General features: G+C 44.1%; 1 protein-coding gene across 11 annotated transcripts in view; it reads right to left on the bottom strand.

Moving 5' to 3' along the window:
- Positions 1-22,219, bottom strand: part of ciapin1 (cytokine induced apoptosis inhibitor 1) — a 144,595-nt gene that overhangs the window by 92,522 nt on the left and 29,854 nt on the right. The window lies entirely within an intron of this gene.

The following is a 22,219-nucleotide window of genomic DNA, read 5'->3' as shown; positions in this document are numbered from 1 at the left end:
CAGCCTCCTGCGACAGTCATCACCCACATCTACGACACCAGCATGCATGGATGACTTCAGGCCTTTGCGTGATAACTTCAGGCCTCTTCAGAGTGACATCGGAACCCCGACTCAGCCTCCACATGCAGCAAGGCAAACATCTGCCCCAAAGCCACCTGACAGTCCACATATGCAACAAGGTCAGTATTCTCCTCCTCATGCCAGCCCTCCACACATGATAGACTTTGCCAAGTTTCTTGCTCGCAGAGAATTAGTGACTACTGGCCTCACAAAATTTGATGATATGCCAGAGAATTTTAGGGCATGGCAGTCCTCATTCCTAAATGCAACACAAGGCTTAGGTTTATCATACAGTGAGGAGCTGGACCTCTTGAAGTGAAGTGGCTCGGTAAAGACTCGTCTGAACATGTAAAGAGGATCCGTGCTGTTTATGTCACCAAGCCCAAAGCTGCTCTATAACTGTCTTGGGATAGACTGCATGAATGCTATGGCGCACCAGAAATAATTGAAAATGCCATGTTCAGAAGAGTGGACGATTTTCCCCGTCTCTCTGCTAGAGACAACACAAAGTTAAGATAGCTCAATGATCTCCTCATGGAGCTATTAGCAGCCAAAAACGATGGATATCTCCCTGGCCTTGCATACCTCGACACGCCTCGAGGGATAAAGCCTATCGCGGAGAAGTTACCTTCAGGCCTGCAGGAGAAATGGCTCGGGGTAGGCTCAAAGTACAAGGAGCGCTACAGGACATCTTTCCCTCCCTTTTCATTTTTTGTGGACTTTGTGTATGGCCAAGCCAAGGCTCGAAATGACCCAAACTTCAGCCTCTCCATCAGTAGCCAGCCGTACGGCAAAGGTAAGAAAGCTCCATTCAAGCCAAGTGAATTTAAGACTTTAAGACTGCTGTATCTGTGCGCAAAACAGACGTGTCTAGTACCGCTGATGCGAACACCTTAAACTCTACGGACGACGGAAAGGAAAACAATGATTCGGCTCGTTATTCCCCTGTGCACAAGAAAACACACCCATTGGAAAAATGCAGATCATTTAGACCAAAAACATTACAGGAAAGAAAAGACATTCTTAAAGAACATGAACGCTGCTTTAAATGCTGCGCTCCAAACCACCTTGCCAAGGATTTTCAGGCACCATTGAAATGTGGTGAGTGTGACAGCCAAAGACACAGCTCTGCGATGCACCCAGACACCTCTCTGCCTCCCGATCAATCGGCCCTTCCACAAATGGACACAGTGGCACAAGGAAATTTCCCACTCGAAGTGACGTCACGATGCACAAAGGTTTGCGGCAAGGGCAACCTTCCACGTTCATGCTCAAAGGTGTGCCTGGTGCGCGTCTTCCCTCGGGGACAGCCAGATCGCTCTGTCAAGATGTATGTCATACTTGACGATTAGAGCAACCGCTCACTGGCCCGCTCTGAATTTTTCCACCTTTTCAAAGTCAAGAGCAGCCTCTCCCCTTACCTGATGAAAACCTGCGCCGGCACCACAGAGAGGGCTTTCAGATCGAAGCAGTGAACGGAGGTGTGTGCCTAGACCTTCCACCTCTCATTGAGTGCAATGAAATAATTAATAACAAATCTGAGATTCCAACTCCAGAGGTAACCCTCACACACGCGCACCTGAAACATCTCGCTCCTCTCATTCCCAAGCTGGATCCTGATGCAGAGATGATGATCCTGTTGGGGAGAGATATGATACGTGCACACAAAGTGAGAGATCAAGTCAATGGTCTTCATAACGCACCCTTTGCCCAGCGCCTGGACTTAGGCTGGGTCATTATAGGCGAAGTCTGCCTGGACAACGCCCACAAGCCAACTCTGAGCATCTTCAAAACTCATGTGCTTCAAAATGGACGTCCGTCACTTCTCGTTCCTTGCCAAAACATCTGTGTGAAAGAGAGACCATCCTACGGCGGGGAGGACAAGCATGGCCACACTACACATACGTTGAAAGCATTGCCAGTCGAGGATCAGCTCGGGCAGACTGTTTTCCAACAAACAGACAGCGACAACAAGTGTGCCATGCCCTTTGAGGACGAATTCTTCTTGACTATAACGGAAAAAGAAGTCGCCCAGGATGAAAGGAATAATTGGGTAGCTCCCCTACCATTTAAGCCGCCCCGCCCTCGGCTCCCAACTAACAGAGCGCAAGCCCTGTCTCGTCTAATAAGCTCTCTACGGCACACTTTGAGAAAAAACGCTGAGATGAAAGAGCAGTTTTTCTCCTTCATGAAAAAGCTTTTTGAAAACAACCATGCAAGATTGCCTCATCCATTGACGACACAAAAGAATGCTGGTACCTGCCTTTCTTTTGGTGTGTACCACCCCCAGAAGCCTGGGCAAATACGGGTCGTGTTTGACTCAAACGCCCAACTGAACGGGCACTCCCTCAACTCAGTGCTTCTCACAGGGTGCGACTTGAATAACACTCTGCTTGGCGTGCTGCTGCGTTTCAGGAAAGATCTCATTGCTGTCACTGCGGACATCCAGCAGATGTTTTATGAATTCCTGGTGAGGCATTAACACAGAGATTACCTCAGATTTCTGTGGCACAAAGACAATGACCTGTCTAAAGAGGTTCAAGAGTACCGCATGCGGGTACACGTCTTCGGCAACGGCCCATCGCCTGCAGTAGCCATCTATGGACTACGACGTGCTGCTAAGAAAGTTGTCAACAGTGTCAGGGTTTTCCAAACTATCTTGAGCTATGATTATGTTGGAATGTATGTAACCGGTAATAAATAACTTGGGTAGATTAGTTTTATGCTTACGTTGGTATGTAACCGGTAATAAACCACCTAGCTCTGTCCCATCCTAAACAATGTCGTAAAACATCCCCTGCTCTGTTTATCTAGAGGTCAAGAGCTTTAACTTGTTTATTCAGTCTACTGTCACCCCCACCCTTTTCTTCTTAATAAAGGTGCTCTTGTGGGAAGGGAGAGTCAGACTTCATTCGACCATCGCTGTAAGCACAGCGACGAGTGAACTCTCCGCCTGCAGGTGTCTAAAACGACTAACTTGTCTCCGAGTGGTTCTTGCAAAATAAGTTAGAGTGAGCACCACTCTAACATTTTGGTGCCGTGACCCGGATCCCTCATACCCGCCATCTGGTTGACGGAGGAAGACGTGCTGCATTGTCGACAAGCCAGCGTCCATCAGGAGCACCTGGAAAAGAAAGTCCTGGGAAGAGAACTTCTTCGCTGGGCCAGCATCTTAAGTCTACCTTCGTCTGACAGAGGCGGATTGACGGGACCCGACAATGCAACGAACCAGGGATCAAGTAAGTCATAGGAAAAAAAGCGCTGATACGGCTTTGGTTTGTCCAAGCTATGAGATACGGCTTTGGTTTGTCCAAGCTATGAGATACGGCTTTGGTTTGTCCAAGCTATGAGATACGGCTTTGGTTTGTCCGGGCTATGAGATACGGCTTTGGTTTTTCCAAGCTATGAAACAGCTGGGATTCTATTCCAAGGGGATTCCAAGCTGTTTGCATGAAAGTTGTGTGGTTGAGTGTGCGACTGGTAGGATAAATTGACTGCAAAGAGGATTTGGTGGAAGGTCAATTTAAACCTGCATTGAGGATCCTCAAAGAACAAAAAAAGAAAAAAGAAAAAAATATATATTGGAAAAACTAGAACTACTAAAATTAAGATGGGAAACAAAACCGGTAAATCCCTAGCTCTTGAAGGAGATGAGAAGTACATGACAGGTAAATTTCTTAATTGTATGCAATACATGCCGAAGTGGAAGAAAAAGTATGGAGTAGAAGGAAAGTTGAAAGTGGAAGTCTGGAAGATAGTGGTTGATGTTTTGGAGGAGAGTGTAGATAGGACGACAAAGGGACTGAAAAAGAAAAGGGAAGAGAGAGAGTTGAATTGTGCTAGAATGTGGTTGAAAGCTTCACAAGAGAGAAGAGAACAAATTCAAGAGACAAAAAATGGAAAGATAAAAAGTGATGAGACCACCATTCAATTAAGATTTGGAAAAGAATTCTGGGTGCACAGTGGCATCCCAGTCGATGATGCAGGTGAGAGTGCTTATCAGCAACATCTTAGAAATGCGCTCCTCACTGTTTCACCCCCCGACTTAGGCAACTGGGTGAGGAAACACTTGGTGGAAGCAGACATTGCTTGCGTTGTGACGATTGAGAAAGGCAAATGTTCTAATGTATTTCGTCTAGATGATGATAATGATCTGAATGGAGATGCAACGATCTTCTTCCAAAGTTCCCAAAGGGGCAGAGGAAGAGTTAGAGGCCAACATGGTCGCAGGCCGCCATATAATTCAAGACCCCCATCAGGTTCTGACAACTATTGGAACTGTGGGAAACGAGGACACTTTGCAAGAGTGTGTCGTTTTGCAAGACAAAACCAATCAAGGGGTGGGGGAAGTGGCAGAGGAAAAGTCACATTTACAGCATGAAAAGCTTCCTCCACTTTGACCCCTCATGCTAATACGGAGAAGAATAGATGCCATTATGACAGCAAAACATGTCATTGTTAGATTATTGGAACATTTATTTTGGACTATTAGAGCTCCTGTCCATACAAGAAGTATGACAATGCAAGTATGCCCAATGACAAATGACCAAGGATCAGATTGTGTGTGTACACAAAAGTTAAAATTTGCAAATCAAGTGGTAAATAAATGCAACTTGCTTCTAGAAGATAAATAAAAAGTTAGAATGTGCTGTCCTCGTGTGCGTGGGAGGGACCAGCTCATGATCGACCACAGGAAATGGCCAGCCTGTGACGAATCGTTGGTGCTGGGACCTACCTTACGCACGCGAGAGCTGTGCATGTGTTAAAATGATGAAGATTGGCTAAACTTTTAGTGTAAAGAAATTTGCTAAACTGTGGTCTATCCAATTTGCACCGCAGAACAGAAACGATTTGGAAAGATAAAAATGAGAGGAAAAGAGAGAAATGTGTTTGCGAGCAGAAATTGATCCACACTAGTGCATGTTAAGTGTCGAGCCCTCATGAGAAATTTGAAAGAAAAAAAAAAAAAAACGACAGAACATGCTTTCAGGAATTGGAAGAAGCAAAATTGTGAATTTAAGACATTGCAATGCTACATTTAATAGGAATAATTGATTGATGGTGTTATAAAATTATACAATTTCTACATACGAGCTAAATCTGAGAGATTGAGTTCTTTAAATTTAAAAACAAAGGAAAATTTCAGATTAATTTGCTAGTAGTTTTTATGAGTTTAGTTTTTTTTGGATTGGTGGATTGTTCTATCAGGAACCCTGAGTTGTATATGAATGTTGTGTGGTGAGCTTGGATGAATTGAGACCAATGTGATGGAAAGACTCCTTTTTGGAAACTGTGTGTGAGATGTAAATGAGCATTGATGAATGATTCCCTGAATGAAAAGAAAATACAGGTTGAATGGTTGAAGTTCTTGGCGACTACCGTTTTTTTCCGTGTATAGTGCGCCCCCATGTATAGTACGCACCCCTAAAAATGGTATGCTGATGCTGGAAAAAAGCTTGTACCCATGTATAATACGCACCCAATTTTTATGATTTTTTTTTTAAAAAAAAATAATTATTTTTTTTTTTTTTTTTTTTTTTAAGTCCCAATGATCGTCACACACGCAGGGAGGCAATGGGTCCCATTTTTATAGTCTTTGGTATGGTCTTAACTAGGCTGGATGTCATTTTTTTGTTGGCGTTGATTTCTCCGACTGCCCGTAAACGCACCACCGCGCTCCGTGCGCATGGAGCGTGTTTGAAGTGAACAGCAGAGAAGAAAGGAACAAGGCAAAGTGTTGTGAAATAAAATATTACCTGTAATACGGATTTAGGTAGAGAACTGAACTCTCGCTCTTTATATAGCTGACGTGTCTTGCTCATCCGTTCTGCGCATCTGTAATGGCGGCCTCCGTATGATATCCGGTTTGCGTGTGTGCGAGAGCGAGAGAGAGCGAGAGGGAGAGCGTGCGAGAGAACGCTCAACCGTAGCGCGCCGCCGACCGCCCAACTGCACCGGGCTGGTCGATTATTGTGACAGAGCCGTCGCTGAAATTTAGAAGATATTTTTAAAGTCCTGATGTACTTTCTAAAATTTAAGTGGACCTCAGTGCGCACTGCGCAGGGAGCTTGATTTGGTGCGGTCGCGCAACCGCAGCGCGCCGGGCGCTCACTGTCGCATTGCTTAAAGAGCGCCTTTGTGTTTTAGGATGAACAGCAGAGACCAAAGGAACAAGGCAAAGTGTTGTGAAATAAAATATTACCTGTAATACGCATTTTGTTATTTGCTGATTGAAACTGCTAATTAAACTGTGAATTGAAACTAATAGGAAGAAAACAACTCTCGCTCTTTATATAGCTGACGTGTCTTGCGCATCCGTTCTGTGCATTTTATTTCACAACACTTTGCCTTTCTTCTCTGCTGTTCACTTCAAACACGCTCCATGCGACCGCAATGCTCTCGTATCAGACAAGGCTTGCTCGATCACCTGCTCGTTTGCTGTCCCGTGCGCGCACGAAGCGCGGTGGTGCGTTTACGGGCAGTCGGAGAAATCAACGCCAACAAAAAAAATTACATCCAGCCTAGTTAAGACCATACCAAAGACTATAAAAACGGGACCCATTGCCTCCCTGCGTGTGTGACGATCATTGGGATTTAAAAAAAAAAAAAAAAAAAAATTTAAAAAAAAAATTTTTTTTTTTTTTTTGTACCCATGTATAATGCGCACCCCAGATTTTAGGACAATAAATTAGTAAAATTTTGCGCACTATACACGGAAAAAAACGGTACTATGGAAACTTAATAGAGCGACTTTGCTGAAAGAGTGATTTTGAGTAAATTGAATGCTAAAAAGAAAAACGTAGCTTTTGGATTGATAATTAACTAGAGAAAAAACTGGAGAACCAGTAACATGCAGAAGATGTGTGAACTGGGAAATTGAGAAGCGTTTTGGAAAGAAAGTCAAATTAAATGATGGAATCATATGTAGTAAAGAACACATTCTCCCAAAACGTTTGTCAAGGTGTGAGGCATGGGTGTTGCCAAGCCTCAGAAGGAGGGAGTGAATAGGACAGATAGTGGAAGATAGTAATAATACAACACTTTACGACATATGGATTTTCTAATACATTTGGTGTCATACTGTGGTAAATTTCTATTCTGGTATCATGCAATGTATATCTCACTAGTAAGCCTAAGTGTGACCGGGTCATGTTTCGGGTCAGGTTCGTGCGGGATTGTTTGGGCCTTAGTCCATGATCTCATTGGCACGAGACATCTGGTTTCCATTAACAACTGACAAGATATGCACCCGAGTGAGGAAAGGGAGGCTAACTCATAAATAATGAGGAGATATTGGGAGTAATCTGTTGGTCCTTTCTTCAAGACCCTTCCTGGTGTAGATAGGTTAGCAACACGAGAGATTTAGAGGTTCAAAAGAAAGACAACAACATTATTGATTTGGACAATTGCAGGCTAACAGGAGCATGAGAAAGAAGAACTAAGAAGCGGGATCCAATTTGATCAGGGAGATTGGAAATTCACAGCACCATATTCTAAGTCACATTTTTGAGCAAGCATGACACAGGTAATAACGTTTGAGAGGTCAAGACATAGATCAGGGCTAGATGTGGAACGCAGACCTCGTTGAGTTAATTTTGAATAATGATACTGAAGACAATGTACTGTCTCATTAAATTGGAACTATAGACAGAACGTAGCTCGAAAATAGGATGAGTTGCAGGACTTATAATATAAAGACGAGATTGCTGTTACTAGGAGAATTTGAAGTTTGGTAAACAAACGTTACTAGCAGCAGCTACATTTGGTTACAAGTTTGATGTCCCAGTCTGTCACTCTCAGTGCCAGGATCCCTGAAACTCGATCCCGAGACTCTGCCTGCAGCCGTGGACGTCTACAAAACGGTGCCTGGCTTTGAGGCACCTTTGACCTTTGGCAAGGACAGAGAAAGACTGTTGTTGTGCTTGGAGGGGGGCAAGTACACTCCGGAGGAAAGACGACATCCTCGGGGACGAGAAAAGACAGTGAGAAGCGGAGGAACTCACAATGTTGAAAATGGACTCATTTGAACAATGGACTCATTCGAGAGTCATGGATGGGTTGGCTCTGAAGCAACAACAAAAGAACACCAATTTGCAGCAGAAGACATGAAGTGGCCGACAGCCAAATCGCACTCCTTGCTGTGGCGTGGCTAAACTTGGTGGGGCTTGGGTCAAAGTGGACAGGAGCTTCATTGTGCACTGAGTTTGACAGAACTGAGGCGATTTGATAAAAATTTAATAATGCGTAAAGCTACAGAGAGCAGTATCATGGTCAGAGATTGAACAGACTGGACAAAACAAAAAGGCTAAAACGGTGCGAAACAAGAGTGAGATCTGATGTTTTGGCTCATCAGGCATAAGAAGTAGAAATTGAGTTAGATACATTTTAGAATAGGATATTTGGACTAAAGTGAATTCAGTCAAAAGGAAGCTAGGTTGCTCAGTGTACCTACATAATAAAATAGTGAGTTCGTTGCACCACAGTGGAGTTTGGGTGGTCAGAAAGTTGGATACGTTCAATTTTTGACTTTCTCACAATCATGCATAGGAGTCGCACAAGGCGACAGTTGACAAGGCTGACTGCAATGGGGGTCACTTACGTCTGCACCGGCATGGAAAAGTAGAAGCAAGGGAGTTGAGTAAGGGATTATATGCTAAACAGTCCACTATACAGTTACCGATAGGAGGTTCTATCAAAAAAAAAAAAGCTACATGAGAGATGTGTAGAATCCCTTTGTCTGTGTTCTGTGTTCGTGCGTAATCTCTGTAAAGTTGTGTCAGGCTGTTGTCGTTTGTCTGAGCCTTGGGTGCGCGCTCGCCGCTCGGTGTGTGCATTTATGTGCACAACCTGTGTGGGTGCGAACGTGTTAGGAAGAAGACGGCATGGATAAGGGAATCTCCTTAAAGACAGGAGGCAATAAATGGGAAAGCCCCTGTCATGAACGGTCTTTGGTTAGGAGGAATCATTAGGAAGTGCTCAAACTCTTCTTTCAAACACTCCTATCTGCCTCGTTAAAAAGGGCATTACAATTGACTACAAGAGTTGCAAAGGGCAGATGAAGAACAGTCCTTGGCAGATTATATGATCATTCCAAGTCTTGCTTACTACCCCCACCGCAGTGAAGATCGCTGAACGACCCAGCTGGATTCACCTTAGCCACTGCAAGCTACAAGGAGTGCTGGACCCCTCATTTCGGGGCGGTGGCAAAATCTGCGAACAACGATCCCAACTCCGCTAGGCGGGGGTATGTCTCGGTGTTCCTGTCATCTTAGTAGCAACGGGGCTCCACATGATCCTCTGCTGCGTTGTGGTTGGAGCATGCTATGGTCTATGGACACATCTGAACAGACCAAGTGATAATGTTGACCGTGGAAAATGATGGTCACACGATGAGAACTTTGAGGACTGGTCATGAGACCCCAGAAACCCACACGAAACCAAGGCTTGGTACCGGTATGTGAAGGTCACTGTGAGAGCGCACACACAGGTGGGATGTTATGTGTGTGTTCAAAAACTCCCCTTGCTCCACACAAGTTCACTTGGAGGCCAAAGCAATGAATGTCACTGAAGCGAAATGTATGGCATCCATGGGAGGAGTTGGATATCAATACCGTGCTGTCAGTCAGTGACGCTACCCCTACCGCCCTGGACTCGCAGGAATGAATTTGTGATCAAACTCTTTTGGATTAATCCCAATGTGACTGTTGGAGGACGACAGATGCCACAAGTGGCCTAAACCAGAACGCTACCTGGAATGGACTACACGCGTTTCATCCAAGAAAACAAGACCCACGAATGCATTCACGGCAACTGCTCTCCAGGAGGGAACTGGATGGGAGCTTTGCACATCACCGCTGTGTGCCAGGATGGGAGAGCCATTTCAAGGCGTAAGGGCTCTCCTGCCAACATGGCTGCACCATTGGACGGGACCTACTTCATTCGGAACGGATCGTGGCTTTATTTACCGTATTTTCCGCCCTGTAAGGCGCACCTAAAAACCTAAATTTTTATCAAAAGTCAACAGTGCGCCTTATAGCCCGGTGCGCCTTATATATGGATCAAGTGATGAATTTGTTGATCCATACTGGTTGTACACAGTGCTCTGCCAAAATGTTTTAGTACGTTTTAGTACGACTAGTAAATTACAAGGTCGCATCGCTTCCCAGCATTACGGTAACTGTAGTCAGGGGGCGTCACCGAATAGCTGTTGTACCCGCGAGGCTATTTCATTTCAAAATAGGCTGCTCCGTTAATGTTTCGAGTAAATCTACGGATCGATATGGAAGGGAAACATAGGTAAGTAGTACCAATGCGTTAGATCGAACTTTAGTCAGTTCTGATCATTTTATAGGAGATCGTTTGAGAGACGCGATTGTTTACACTTTGCTGAGGCTCATGGGAGATTGCGAGCTGAGGCTCATGTTTTTTTGCGGATGGCTAATGCTATAACGATAGCTGCTATACGCGCGAGGCTATTTCATGTAAAAATAGGCTGCTCTGTTAATGTTTCGAGTAAATCTACGGATCGATATGGAAGGGAAACATAGGTAAGTAGTACCAATGCGTTAGATCGAACTTTAGTCAGTTCTGATCATTTTATAGGAGCTCGTTTGAGAGACGCGATTGTTTACACTTTGCTGACGCTCATTGGAGATTGCGAGCTGAGGCTCATAGGAAATTGCGGATGGCTAATGCTATAACGATAGCTGCTATACGCGCGAGGCTATTTCATGTCAAAATAGGCCGCTCTGTTCATGTTTCGAGTAAATCTACGGATCGATATGTAAGGGAAACATAGGTAAGTTGTACCAATGCGTTAGATCGAACTTTAGTCAGTTCTGATCATTTTATAGGAGCTCGTTTGAGAGACGCGATTGTTTGTTTACACTTTGCTGAGGCTCATGGGAGATTGCCAGCTGAGGGTCATTGGTTTTTGCGGATGGCTAATGCTATAACGATAGCTGCTATACGCGCGAGGCTATTTCATGTCAAAATAGGCTGCTCTGTTCATGTTTCGAGTAATTCTACGGATTGATATGGAAGGGAATCGTAGGTAAGTAGTACCAATGCGTTAGATCGAACTTTGGTCAGTTCTGATCATTTTATAGGAGCTCGTTTGAGTGACGCGATTGTTTGTTTACACTTTGCTGAGGCTCATGGGAGATTGCAAGATGAGGGTCATTGGTTTTTGCGGATGGCTAATGCTATAACGATAGCTGCTATACGCGCGAGGCTATTTCATGTCAAAATAGGCTGCTCTGTTCATGTTTCGAGTAATTCTACGGATTGATATGGAAGGGAATCATAGGTAAGTAGTACCAATGCGTTAGATCGAACTTTGGTCAGTTCTGATCATTTTATAGGCACTCGTTTGAGAGACGCGATTGTTTACACTTTGCTGAGGCTCATGGGAGATTGCGAGCTGAGGCTCTTAGGAAATTGCGGATGGCTAATGCTATAACGATAGCTGCTATACGCGCGAGGCTATTTCATGTCAAAATAGGCTGCTCTGTTAATGTTTCGAGTAATTCTACGGATCGATATGGAAGGGAAACATAGGTAAGTAGTACCAATGCGTTAGATCGAACTTTAGTCAGTTCTGATCATTTTATAGGAGCTCGTTTGAGAGACGCGATTGTTTACACTTTGCTGAGGCTCATAGGAAATCGCGGATGGCTAATGCTATAACGATAGCTGCTATACGCGCGAGGCTATTTCATGTCAAAATAGGCCGCGCTGTTAATGTTTCGAGTAAATCTATGGATCGATATGGAAGGGAAACATAGGTAAGTAGTACCAATGCGTTAGATTGAACTTTAGTCAGTTCCAATCATTTTATAGGAGATTGTTTGAGAAACGCGATTGTTTACAGAGGGCTCGTTGGTTATTGGCTAGTGGGTGCAGACCGCAACCCTAGTCAACCTCAGTTTGTTGCAGTAAAGCTTCTATTTTATGCGCCTTATAGGCCGGTGCGCCTTATATATGGACAAAGTTTTAAAATGGGCCGTTCATTGAAGGTGCGCCTTATACCCCGGTGCGCCTTACAGGGCGGAAAATACGGTATATTTTTTTATTGATAGCATTCTGGTCGCCTAAGGCAGAGGGACCGTGTGAGACTTTTCCTGCATATTAACATTGGCCAGCAGGTTTTTAGATCACACAATAAGTTTGAACTGGAGTATTGGGGGAAAAAACTCATCTTCACTGGAAGTTGTTGCTATCATTGGTTGTTGTTTTTGACAACCCGTCTGCTGTCGTCTCAGTTTTTTATTGATCTTTTTTTTTATTATTGTTTTTGTTCTTCTTCTTTGTATTTTCTTCCTTGTGTTTAAATTATCGGGTTCACATAATCATATGATAAAACAGGAGGGATATGTCAGGGTTTTCCAAACTATCTTGATCTATGATTATGTTGGAATGTATGTAACCGGTAATAAATAACTTAGGTAGATTAGTTTTATGCTTACGTTGGTATGTAACCGGTAATAAACCACCTAGCTCTGTCCCATCCTAAAAAATGTCGTAAAACATCCCCTGCTCTGTTTATCTAGCGGTCAAGAGCTTTAACTTGTTTATTCAGTCTACTGTCACCCCCACCCTTTTCTTCTTAATAAAGATGCTCTTGTGGGAAGGGAGAGTCAGACTTCATTCGACCATCGCTGTAAGCACAGCGACGAGTGAACTCTCCGCCTGCAGGTGTCTAAAACGACTAACTTGTCTCCGAGTGGTTCTTGCAAAATAAGTGAGCACCACTCTAACAAACAGCGTCTTCAACCCGCTGGGTCTGGCCGCCCCAGTGACCATCAAAGGCAGGCTGCTACTGACACAAAAGCTAGGCCTGCTTGCTCCTCCGGGCGAGTTTGCGGGGAAAGACCTTCTGAGAGGCCAGTGGAGGCAAGTGCAGGCGCTGGCGAACAAATTCTGGAACCGTTGGAGAAGTGAGTACCTGAGCACTCTCCATCCAAGACGTAAATGGCACAGGACACGCCGCGACCTTCAACCAGGGGACATTGTGCTGCTAAAGCAAACTCAAGTGTCAAGGAATGAGTGGCCGAAGGCTATGGTCATATCCACCTCCGAGAGCAGCGATGGAAGGGCCCGGAAGGTTGAGGTGAAAACATCCTCCCAAGGCATTTCAAAGACTTACCTGCGGCCATTTCTGAAGTGGTCCTTCTCATGGAAAAGGCGGATTAAAAGTGGACTGAGAAAAAGGAAAGTAGTCTCAAAGGTTAGTGGAGTAATAATAAATTGGAGTGACACAGATGGTTTTACAAACGTGTTATTTATGTTATAGTTATTTGAATAACTCTGAATGTTACATCAGGCCCGTTCTCAGCTCTTCGTTTGTATTTATCTTACGTTAGCATACCTATTGTTTAGCCTGTTGTTGCTCGTTCATGTCTGGTCTTGGTGTTGGATTTTGTCGAATAAATTTCCCCTAAAATGCGACTTATACTCCGGAGCGACTTAGTATATGTTTTTTTCACGTTGTTCTGCCCTCAGAATTGCTTTCATGACGTAAGAAATGTTTTCTATGAAAAGAAGCATACACAATGCTTATTTGTCGTTCGGAAGCAAACCGGAAATGTATTTTGAAATGCACCGGAAGCTGCGCATGTTTTTGTTGAAGCGACTTGACAACTGATGAGTTGAGACGTTAGTATTACTTGTGTCATCTAAACGAATCTTTCTCCTCTCCTTATCCTCACGGAATCAACGGCTGTAAGTTATCATTGTTTATTGGATAACTTTATTATTGTTTATAAGATAAGAATATTCATAGAAGAAACTGTTTGTTGTTTTACTTGCAGTTTCACTCGTGTTTAACACTGAACAGAAATAAAGGGAGCAAGACGCTCTGAATCCTGGCTCAAGTGTTCTATACATGAGTTTGGCTGGCTGATGAACTGTGACAACGTACACGAAGTACATAACGCACAGGGAGATCAGTACACACGTTATTGTGCATTTTATGGCTAATCCGACCTATATTCCCGAGAAACCTTTAGTCCGAAAAATACGGTAGATGGAAAAAAAAAAAAAAAACACGAGGCTCCGGTTCGTATCTCCAAGTGTTCATAAGTATAGGCGTTCATAATTCAAGGTACCACTGTACATTTACTACATGCAGTCCATATTCAAGTTAAAGGGGTACTTTACAATTTTTGCAATTTTCAGCAGTAAGGACTTAATATTATGTCTATAATGAATAATAAAATGTCATTATTTTCCATGTTCATTCAACTCCTTAGAAAAACATTTTGCCACGTGTTGCCTGAGAATGAAGTGCTCAGGGCTCAGATATCAACCAATCGCCTCTCAGCCTGCGAACGTTTCTAAAAACCTGAAGAAGACCTTAAAAGTATTACTTGTGTGCGTTTACATGGCTTTTAAAAACCCGAATACTGCTAGTGTTTGGGTTTGAAAAGAGTTAGAACAGGGGTGTCCAAACTTTTTGCAAGGAGGGCCAGATTTAGTAACGTGAAGGGGCCCGGGGGCCAATTTTTTTTTCCGCTTCTCTTCCCGGGGTTGCTACCGGGACATCAAACGCTGCGCGTTCGCTTCTCTTTCGGGGGTGTGTGTGTGTGTGTGTGTGTGTGTGTGTGTGTGTGTGTGTGTGTGTGCTACTGGGACATCAAACGCTGCGCGTTCGCTTCTCTTTCGGGGGGCGGGGGGGTGCTAATGGGACGTCAGACGCTGCGTGTTCGCGTCTCTTCCTTGCTAATGGGACGTCAAACGCTGCGCGTCTCTTACGGGGGGGGGGTGGGGGGGGCAGCGTTTTCTGGGGACTCGCGGTAAAAAAAATGTCTTTACTTGATTTTATTTGTGTGGCGGGCTCCATCTAGTGTTGAAACTGAGAAGTGCAAAAGAGTTGAGCTCAAGCTTCTTGTGCGGGCCATATTCAATTATGTTTTCAAGGTTTGCTGCGGGCCAATAAAAACTGGACCGCAGGCCGTAGTTTGGACACCCCTAACTTAGAAAGAAGACTGAAAGCTGATGACATGATGAAAATGAACTTAAGCACTGTGTGCTGAAAATATACTGAATGAAACAAAATATAAGTCTGACGATTGAAAACACTCAGGGAAAATGAATACGTTTTGGGTAGATCAGGAGTGGGCAAACTTTTTGACTGGCGGGCCGAATTGGGTTCTAAATTTTGACCGGGTGGCCAAACCAGGAGCAGATGGATGTAGTGTTTGTGTGAAGTAATAGAAATGACATGTAAAGGTCATTGCATAAAAGTTTTGTACTTTTAGTAGGTCAGAAAGCATGGATATTCAAAAAAAGGTTTTTGAAAACAAATGCATTTATTAACAGCATTAAAAAAATATTTCACCAAAAAACTACCATCAGTGATTGTCATTAAATACGACACTGTTATTATGAATAATAGTTTCCATCACTTCAGTGTCTGCAGGTCAGATTTATGAAATATGTTTATCTAATGAGGCGATATCACATCAAACGGCAAACATTCTGACCAAATACATCATCTGGAAGAATCAGTGAAAGAATACGTCTAAATAAAGTAATAAAGAAATCAATAGTATTGTTGGTTTACCTTTTTTGCAAGTGCATCATGGTCTGGAGTAATATTTGTTGTGGTAATTCTTAGGATAGAGCCGAGGTGTCGGTCCGTTAACCTAGATCTGTGACGTCTTTGTTGACGTTCATGTGGCTGAATGTCTGCTCACACACGTAGGTCGAGCCAAATTGTCCACTCTGTTTTTTTAAACACTCGGGACTCAGTGTCCACCTTTCTTTTCCTCTGGCCACTCATTTTAATGGAAGGATTCCAGGGGAACGTTTGTGGGTGGAATTAGTGTAAAACTGTATCTGAAAGCGCAGCGCGCAAATTACGAGGATGCTGACGTCACAGCCCACACTCGAAATTCGGCACTGATGGAAATAGAGCGCGGAGTGCCCCGGGTCCGTATCGCCGTATTTTCCGGACTATAAGGCGCACCAAAAACCAAAAATTTTCTCAAAAGCCGACAGTGCGCCTTATAATCCGGTGCGTTTTATATACGGATCAATTGATGAATTTGTTGATCCATACTGGTTGTACACAGTGCTCTGCCAAAATGTTTTAGGACATTTTAGTATGACTAGTAAATTACAAGGTCGCATCGCTTCCCAGCATTACGGCAACAGTGGTCAGGGGGCGTCACTGAATAGCTGTTGTACCCGTGAGGCTATTTCATTTCAAAATAGGCTGCTTCGTTGATTTTTCAAGTAAATTCACTGATCGATATGTCAGGGAAACATAGGTAAGCAGTATCAATGTGTTAGATCGAACTTTAGTCAGTTCCGATTATTTTAGAGGAGATCGTTCGAGAAACGCGATTGTTTACACTTTGCTGAGGCTCATGGGAGTCTGCGAGCTGAAGCTCATGGTAGTTTGCGGGTGGCTAATGCTAATGAGTTGGAGTGCCTGGGAGAGCGGAGGCTTCGTGGCCGTTTGTCTGCCGTCGATCATCGGACACAAAGTATGGCTGCGGATCGAGAGGTTTGTGTGGCTTCGTGCACCAACTGCACCCTTCTCTTAGAGAGGTTGTCCCTGCTAGAGGGACGTGTCCGCCAGTTAGAGCAGAATTGCGCGATAACTGTAGATGTGGCGGATACAGACGCGGGCTGTAGTCAGCCCGCTAGCCCAGTTAGCATTAGCCCCAAGCGGCTTGCTAATCGCGATGAGCCAGGTAAGACGCATAGCCGTCCAAAATCATCTCGGTCTACTGGCCCTCGCACTTTGGTCATAGGTGACTCCATTACCCGAAATATTACGCTTAAAAATCCAGCCACGGTAATGTGTATTCCTGGGGGCAGAGCACCCGACATAGAAGCTAATCTTAGGGAGCTGACTCGCAATAGGTCTAGTCAACAGCGTAGTTCCATCAACACTAGCTACTCGGACATAGTGATACACGTCGGCTCCAATGATGTTAGGATGAGGCAGTCGGAGATCACAAAGAGAAACATAGCGAGGACTTGTGATCTCGCTAGAAAGATGAGTCGGCATCGAGTATTTGTCTCTGGCCCCCTGCCTGGGAGAGGCACTGATGAGAGGATTAGTAGATTAGTCTCCCTTAATCGATGGATGGCTGGGTTCTGTAAGAAGCAGGGACTGTATTTTATAGATAACTGGCCTTCCTTCTGGGGCCGCCCCGACCTGCTGAGGAAGGACGGCCTTCACCCTAACCGTGAAGGCGCCTTCACTCTTTCTAGGAATATAGATTACTGTTTGAGCCACACATGACAGGTCACTTTAGAGCAGGCCAGGTCACAGGTGATTAGACCACCTGTCAGGATGGGTTTGGAGTCTGTTAAGATAAAGTTAACTAGCGCTAGGCTAGACTCCCAGCATGCACATAGCTCCTTGTGTAGACTAGAGCGTGATAGTTTGAATAGTGCTACAGTACACACAAACGCACTTTCTACTGGGGTAGTAGACAAATCCAATCACTCCACCCCGACCGGTTTTGCTGAGGAAACGGTGCCGGTTTCAGATAATTCTACACGTGTAACAAATATTTACTATCAGATTCCCACGGTCGTATCATCCCACCGCGCTAACAAACATTTGAGAGGTGATGTCAGGCCTAGAGAACACAATCTTACTTGCATTTCGTATACCGTTTTTTTCCGTGTATAGTGCGCGAAATTTACCTAATTTATTGTCCTAAAATCTGGGGTGCGTATTATACATGGGTACAAAGAAAAAAAAAATTTAATTTTTTTTTTTTTTTTTTTTTTTTTTTTTTTTTAAAGAAAGTCATGGTACAACAAAACCAACAACAGGACTGACCGACAAAGTCGTGGAACAAAAAGACAGGGTGACATTACCAAAGACAGGAACAGAATGACAGTAACACATGCAATGATCCAACGGTGAGCGAGGGGCAGACAGGACTTAAATACAAAACACGTTACATCGATTGAGGTGACACAGGAAGAGAGGGGCGACGCGAACAGAAACTATGGCAACCTAGACACATAGCAAAACTGGGGACGAGACATGACAAATCTCCCTCGAAATAAAACTTGAAATCACCTTTCTTCTTGTTTGTTGTCAATCGCACATCGTATTCACCCATCCTGCCCAACACACTTAGTCAGTAAAATACATAATTGACGACACATCGTTTGATGCGATGGTGCAATCCTTGAGGCTGTGTTATTGTCAAATATTGTTTGTTTTTAATCTCCATCGCGGACCGGACGTCATACGGAGGCCGCCATTACAGATGCGCAGAACAGATGCGCAAGACACGTCAGCTATATTAAGAGCGAGAGTTGTTTTCTTCCTATTAGTTTCAATTCACAGTTTAATTAGCAGTTTCAATCAGCAAATAACAAAATGGGTATTACAGGTAAAATTTTATTTCACAACACTTTGCCTTGTTCCTTTGGTCTCTGCTGTTCATCCTAAAACACAAAGGCGCTCTTTAAGCAATGCGACAGTGAGCGCCCGGCGCGCTGCGGTTGCGCGACCGCACCAAATTAAGTTCCCTGCGCAGTGCGCACTGAGGTCCACTTAAATTTTAGAAAGTACATCAGGACTTTAAAAATATCTTCTAAATTTCAGCGACGGCTCTGTCACAATAATGCTACCAGCGCGGTGCAGTTGGGCGGTCGGCGGCGTGCTACGGTTGAGAGTTCTCTCTCGCACTCTCTCTCTCTCTCGCTCTCGCACACGCGCACACACGCAAACCGGATATCATACGGAGGCCGCCATTACAGATGCGCAGAACGGATGCGCAAGACACGTCAGCTATATAAAGAGTGAGAGTTCAGTTCTCTACCTAAATCCGTATTACAGGTAATATTTTATTTCACAACACTTTGCCTTGTTCCTTTCGTCTCTGCTGTTCACTTCAAACACGCTCCATGCGACCGCAATGCTCTCGTATCAGACGCTTGCTCGATCACCTGCTCGTTTGCTGTCCCGTGCGCGCACGGAGCGCGGTGGTGCGTTTACGGGCAGTCGGAGAAATCAACGCCAACAAAAAAAATTACATCCAGCCTAGTTAAGACCATACCAAAGACTATAAAAATGGGACCCATTGCCTCCCTGCGTGTGTGACGATCATTGGGACTTAAAAAAAAAAAAATTAATTAATTAATTTTTTTTTTTTTAAAAATTCATAAAAATTGGGTGCGTATTATACATGGGTACAAGCTTTTTTCCAGCATCAGCAAGCCATTTTTAGGGGTGTGTACTATACATGGGGGCGCACTATACACGGAAAAAAACGGTAAATATCCTTCGATAAATACGCACCCGGATCGACCAATTACACTTAAACTTGGTTTTATGAATATTAGATCGCTTCATACGAAAGCCATTCTCGTTAATGATCTCATCACAGAACATAATCTAAACGCTTTTGGTCTCTGCGAGACCTGGTTAAAACCTAATGAACTGATGCCGCTTAATGAGGCCTCGCCTCCAAATTTTGTGAGCTCGCATGTGGCGCGTCCTCGAAAAAAGGGTGGGGGTGTCGCCCTCATCTCGAATTCCGAGCTTAGTTTTAGGCCTCGTTCGATCAACGTATTTAAAACATTTGAGGTTCTCATTGTCCGATCCACCGCTTTACCGTCATTTTATCTTGTTGTTATTTACCGTCCACCCGGGGCTTACTCTGGCTTCCTGGATGAATTTTCAGAATTTGTGGCTGATCTAGTAACCAATGCGGATAATATAATTATCATGGGCGATTTCAACATCCACATGAATTTACCGTCAGAGCCACTTACTTCGGCGTTTCAGACTTTAACTGATACCTTTGGTTTTACGCAAGCTGTACAGGCAGCAACGCATAAGAATGGAAATACCATAGATCTGGTATTATCCCGAGGACTTGCAACCTCAAATATAGCAGTACTGCCATACACTACTGTTTTGTCTGATCATTACTTAATAAAGTTTGAAATTCTAGTTCCTTGTCAAAGACAAGAGAGCAATCAGCATTATAGGAGCCGTCATTTCAACTCCATGACTGCAACTGCGCTATCTGAAATACTGTCGCCGGCAACCACTAATTTTCTCACATACGCCGGCTCTATTGATAATCTTACAAATGAATTCAATGCGACATTGTTAAATGCCATTGACTCTGTGGCGCCGTTACGTCTGAAAACTCGCCGTAGAGTGCCTACTCCGTGGTTCACAGATGAAACGCGTACGCTTAAGCAATTATGTAGAAAGCATGAGCGCAGATGGCGTCTAACCAAACTTGAGGTTTTCCATCAGGCATGGCAGGATAGTCTCCTGAAATATAAAGATGCGCTTATCTTAGCAAAAACTCGATATTTTTCGCAAGTTATTAATCTCAATAAAAACAATCCGAAACACCTATTTGATACAGTGGCAAAGCTGACTCTGCGCCAGCCGACCCCCGATAGTTCCTTCCACTCAGCTGACGAGTTCATGAAATTTTTTGCTCAAAAGATTGAATCCATTAGGGATGAGATCAAGAATACCATTCCAATCGCTCGGTCGAGCCCGCCGTTTACCAACGCTGATGATCATGCAACAACCCTCTCAACTTTTAAAAGCGTGTCTCTTGAAAGGCTTACACAATTGGTTAGTGCGGCTAAACAAACTACATGTTTACTCGACCCTCTTCCAGCCAAACTACTTAAAGAATTATTTCAAATTTTAGGACCGTCCGTCTTAAATATAATCAATCTGTCTGTCTCCTCTGGGATAGTGCCAACAGCCTTTAAAACCGCTATCATTAAACCGTTACTTAAGCGACCAAATCTTGACCCGGACTGTCTCAGTAATTATAGGCCAGTTTCAAACCTCCCATTCATAGCAAAACTTGTTGAAAAAGTAGTAGCGCAGCAGCTTATTGATTACATGGTCGCCAATAATCGATATGACACTTTTCAGTCTGGTTTTAGAGCTAATCATTCCACTGAGACAGCACTTGCTAAAGTGACTAATGATCTCCTCATAGCTATGGATTCAAACATTTCATCTGTACTGTTACTACTCGATCTTAGTGCTGCCTTCGACACTGTAGACCGATATTTTATTAGGGCGTCTTAAAAGTTGTGTTGGTATTTCAGGGTCAGCGCTAGGCTGGTTCTATTCCTATCTATCAAACAGGACGCACCGAGTGGTCCATGGCAATGCGTCCTCGGAGCTCTATAATGTTACATGTGGTGTCCCACAGGGATCGGTTCTCGGACCAATTCTTTTTAATATTTATATGATTCCGCTTGGGGACATAATACGTAAATATAATATTAGTTTTCAATGCTATGCGGATGACACCCAATTATATATGCCGTTATCGATGACAGATCCGCGGGATTGTTGTAATCTTGAGAAGTGCCTTACGGAGATCAAGCAATGGATGTCTCTCAACTTCCTTCGTCTTAACCCAGATAAAACTGAGATGTTGATAATTGGTCCAACTCGTTATCAACACTTATTCAAGGAAACCGCTATAACTATAGATAACCGTACTAGAGATGCACCGATCCGACTTTTTCAGTCTCGATACCGATACCGATGCCGTGGCTTTGCGTATCGGTCGATACCCGATACCGATCCGATATTATGGTTGACGTAACAAGCTACATAACTCTACATGTGGAACAGAAAAGACCAAAGGCAATAGCATCAGGCAGACTACACAGTTCTTTGCTCTAAATTAGGGGTGTCCAAACTAACGGTCCAGTTTTTATTGGCCCGCAGCAAATTCTGAAAACATAATTGAATATGGCCCGCACAAGAAGCTTGAGCTCAGCTTCTCAGTTTCCACACTAGATGGAGCCCGCCGCACAAAGCGTTTGACGTCCCATTACACCCCCCCGGAAGAGAAGCGAACACGCAGCGTTTGACATCCGATTAGCCCCCCCATTCGGGAGAGAAGCGAACGCGCAGCCTTTGACGTCCCATTAGCAACCCGAAGAGAAGCGAACGCGCAGGGTGTGACGTCCGCTTAGCAAGCTGCTGACGTATGACGTAGCCCGCGTCCCAATAGATTAAGGAAAGTATCGGCTCACAGATCGGCTGCATTTTCCGATACCCGATCCATCTATTTTGTTGATATCGGGGCCGATATCCGATCCAGATATCGGATCGGTGCATCTCTAAACCGTACTATCACTCAAAGCGATACTGTAACTAATCTCGGGG

The sequence above is a fragment of the Syngnathus typhle genome, linkage group LG7 (assembly GCF_033458585.1).
Source record: "Syngnathus typhle isolate RoL2023-S1 ecotype Sweden linkage group LG7, RoL_Styp_1.0, whole genome shotgun sequence".
NCBI lineage: Eukaryota > Metazoa > Chordata > Actinopteri > Syngnathiformes > Syngnathidae > Syngnathus > Syngnathus typhle.
Note: the sequence above shows the minus strand (reverse complement) of the source record. Positions and strands in the feature narration are given on the sequence as shown.